We start from the raw sequence: 4,473 nt of genomic DNA on the forward strand, positions 1-4,473 counted from the left end.
ATAAGACTAGTCAAGCGCAGACTGATGGGGGAAAGCAGTAGAACAAGGAATTCATTCTTTTTGTCTCTCCTGTGCTATACCCTTCAACATGGTTATGATGGTAAACTGCATGTTATGTGCTTTTCACTACAATAAAAATAGGTACATAGATCTTAAATTGTCAGCAGCCTTTGAGAGAGTGCAGAGGTAAACACAGGCAAAACGCATCGTCTTGAATGAAAAGATACTCAGGATCCTGAATGTGAAATTAACTAGACAAATATTTCTCACTTTTAATTTCACATGTATTTTTTTCCTTTGAGACAGGGTCTCGCTCTGTCTCCCAGGCTGGAGTGCAGTGGTGTGATCATAGCTCACTGCAGCCTTGACCTCCCAGGCTCAGGTGATCCTCCTGCCTCAGCCTCCCAAGTAGCTGGGACCACAGGCACGTGCCACTATGTCCGGCAAATTTTTGTAATTTTGTAGAGACGGGTTCTCACTTTGTTGCCCAGGCTGTTCTTAAACTTCTGAGCTCAAGTGATCTGCTCACCTTGGCTTCCCAAAGTGCTGGGATTACAGGTGTGAACCACCTTGGCCAGTTAATTCCACATTTCAATGTTAAAATAGTATTTTAAATTTAACACTCTTTCTAAGAATATACAACAAAGATCAGCCATCCCTTTACGCTGCTGTTTTGCTGCTAGATGTGGAGGACACACTCATTAGAATACACTCCAAAATTTGAACTGGCTTTTGATGATGATAAAATTTAGAGTGTTTACCAGGTACTAGGCATGTGCTAAGCATTTTACACACACTTACCTCATCTAGTCCACACAATGGCCCAGGAGGCTGAGAACTGACCTGTGAGCCTCTGATGGCAGATACCTCGCATCTCAACCAGGCCTGCCATCTGGCCAGAATGAATGAGGAAACAGTTTGTACCATTGTCGCCAGCTTAGCTGAGCACACATGGAGACACAGGAGAGCTTGGAAGCTTCCCTGGGCCACCTGAGTATCTGGTGGCTGAGCTGGGCATTTGCTCCAAAGTCCAGCTCTTGAACTGCTCTGGGAAATGTGTTGCTCTTTGAAACCAAACTGCAGAAGTGCTATCAGCTTTCAGGGACTAAAATTAGAAACTCAGACCCCTTCAGAAGCTTCCCCGTCTCCCAATCTCTATTTCTTCCAGTGTGACTTTCTTCTTGAGCCTGCTTAGCTTTGGATGTAAGGTGCGTTCAGGGTGGTAGGGCCCCAGACGCCGGCCGTAGTGTGGCTTTCTTCTCAAGGCAACGACGCGGTCACCAGCAGCTCCTGAGTTCACAGCTCTCCTATAGATCCCAAGAGTGGAACCAGTCTCCTCATTTTAAGAGACGTACTATCTCAGAACAGGATTCACACTGGCCCCGCTGAGGCAACATGACCACCGGCTTCTCTACTGACTAGCCACAGTGACCCTGGACGTTAAGTTACCTGTTTGTTAAATGAGGACAGTAACAGCGTCTCCCTGAGTGACTGTGTGATGATCAAATGAGCTAATTTGTGTAATGCACTTAGAATGGCGTGTATGTGCTCAAAAACCTTAGTGAACAATCCATTTTCATAATTCTCACTGCACATTTTTCATTTAAACATTTTTCATAAATCTTTGTGGTGGTTCCAAGCAAAGAAATTTTTCTGTGAAACTGTCACTATTGCCAGCTTTGGAGTTTGAATTATATGACCCTTTGTGGTCCTGGCCACAAAGCCAAGGCATTGACATAAAAGAAGGGCTGGGCTAGTGGTGCAAGAGACATATCCAGGTTATTCAGGTTCCTACATAGATCCAGGCCCAGCGTGAGCTCATAACTCCTGGTCATAAAATTCTCACAGAAACAATCCACCAAGTGTAAGAACAGTCTGCACCACAAAAAGCAGAATCAGACCATCAAAAAGTTCACATAATGAAACTATTTACTAGAAACTTAAAAATAAATATTTCTGAAACGATTAAAAACAAAGAAGAGGCTTGGCGCAGTGGCTCACGCCTGTAATCCCAGCACTTTGGGAGGCTGAGGCAGGTGGATTGCTTGAGTGTCAGGAGTTCGAGAGCAGCCTGGGCAACATGGAGAAACCCTGTCTTTACAAAAAAGTTTAAAAATTAGCTGGGCGTGGTGTTGCACGCCTGTAATCCCAGGTACTTGGGAGGCTGAGGAAGGAGAATCGCTTAAACCCAGGAGGCAAAGATTGTAGTGAGCCAAGATTGCAACATTGCTAGGCCGGGCGCGGTGGCTCACGCTTGTAATCCCAGCACTTTGGAAGGCCGAGGTGGGCGGATCACGAGGTCAGGAGATCGAGACCACGGTGAAACCCCGTCTCTACTAAAAATACAAAAAATTAGCCGGGCGTGGTGGCGGGTGCCTGTAGTCCCAGCTACTTGGAGAGGCTGAGGCAGGAGAATGGCGTGAACCCAAAAAAAAAAAAAAAAAAGATTGCAACATTGCAACATTGCACCCTAGCCTGGGCGACAGAACGAGACCCTGTCTCAATAATAAATAAATAAATACATAAAGTCTAAAGGATGTACTTAGGAAAAAGAAAACTGAACCTAGAAGGAAAGAATGAGAGGCAAGAAGGCTGGGCACGGTGGCTCACACCTGCAATACCAGCACTTCGGGAGGCTGAGGCGGGTGGATCACCTGGGGTCAGGAGTTCGAATCCAGTCCGGCCAACACGGTAAAACCCCATCTCTACTAAAAATACAAAAATTAGCAGAGTGTGGTGGCGAGTGGCTGTAATCTCAGCTACTTGGGAGGCTGAGGCAGGAGAATTCCTTGAACCTGGGAGGCGGAGGTTGCAGTGAGCTGAGACCGAGCCATTGCACTTCAGCCTGGGCAACAAGAGTGAAACTGGGACTCAAAAACAAAACAAAACAAAACTGGTTAACATGTAACTAAGTCTAAACAAGCATTTATTTTTCGACAGGGTTAGTAATAACAGAGATGACTAATTTGGAGATAACAACATGGACAAAAACCTACAGGAGAGGAGCGATTGGAGGTTAAGTATTCTAAATTCTTTTTATTACACAGAAGGAAGATAGAGATACTAATTAACTTTAGACTTTGTTAATTACGCATGTGCAAAGTTTAAGTGTATTTATAAAAGTGACAGAAAGAGAATGCATAACTTCCAAACCGATGGGAGTTGGAGGAAAGGAGAATAAAGAAAACTTGATCAATCCAATAGAGGCAGAAAGAGAAAAAAGAAGCAGAGAAAAAAAGTACAAATGGCATGAAATAAGATGGTAAAAATCAGTTAAAAGTATATCATTAATCACAATATACATACTTTTAAAGATTAAAAATTGTCAGACTGGGTTTAAAAAAAATCTAGCTGTGCATACTATTTAGGAAGCACACTGACTATAAAGACAGAAAGGATAAAAGGAGAATGATGGAAAGAGATATGAGGCCATGAAGAAGTGTGTTGTAGCTGTATTAACTGTCGGAAAAAATAAAATTAAGACAAAAAGCTCAATTAGAGATCACGAATGGTCTCACATAATGATAAAAAGATGAATTTATCAGGAAGCTGTAATAATTTTAAACTGATTAGCATTTAATGACAAGGCCATAAAGTATGTGAAACCAGAACTGGCAAAATTTCAAGAAGAGACTGACAAAGCCACTGTCACAGCAGAGATTTGAACACATCTGTCTCAGTAATTTATAAATCAAACAGACAAAATATTAGAAAGTACACAGAACATGTGAATAAAATAAACAAGCTTGATCTAATGGAGTTATATGTGAATATAATGAATATATATGAATTAATATGTACCATAGATATGAATTATTTATTCATATATATGAATCAATACATATGATATAGATGATATCAATATATATAAGAATAGATATACCTGTACCCAACAATTCCTACTGAATAAATAGGAAACTTTTACAAAAATGGACCATGTAGAAGGATACAAAGAAAGGGTCTTCACAGACCCTCAAAATATCAGTATTATCCAGATCCTTCTCTGACCATATACAATAAAATATCAATAACCAAGGGTTAGTCTTCTCCCAACAAAAAACAATATGCATTTGAAAATATAAATAAGCATACTTTTCAGCAATTCCCAAGCCAAAATAGATAATGGTATTAGAAAATCAGAACAAAATGGCCAGGCACAGTAATCCTGGCTCATGCCTGTAATCCCAGCAGTTTGGGATGCCAAGGAGGGTGGATTACCTGAGGTCAGGAGTTCAGGACCAGCCTGGCCAACATGGTGAAACCGTCTCTACTAAAAAATACAAAAATTAGCTGGGCATGGTGGTGGGCACCTGTAATCCCAGCTACTTGGGAAGCTGAGACAGAATTGTTTAAACTCAGGAGGCAGAGGTTGCAGTGAGCTGAGATTGCACCACTGCACTCCAGCCTGGGCGACAGAACAAGGCTCCATCTCAAAAAAAAAAAAAAAAAAGAGAAATTCAGAACAAAACTAAA

This window comes from Hylobates moloch, unplaced genomic scaffold (genome assembly GCF_009828535.3).
Source record: "Hylobates moloch isolate HMO894 unplaced genomic scaffold, HMol_V3 SCAFFOLD_19, whole genome shotgun sequence".
In the NCBI taxonomy this organism is placed as follows: domain Eukaryota; kingdom Metazoa; phylum Chordata; class Mammalia; order Primates; family Hylobatidae; genus Hylobates; species Hylobates moloch.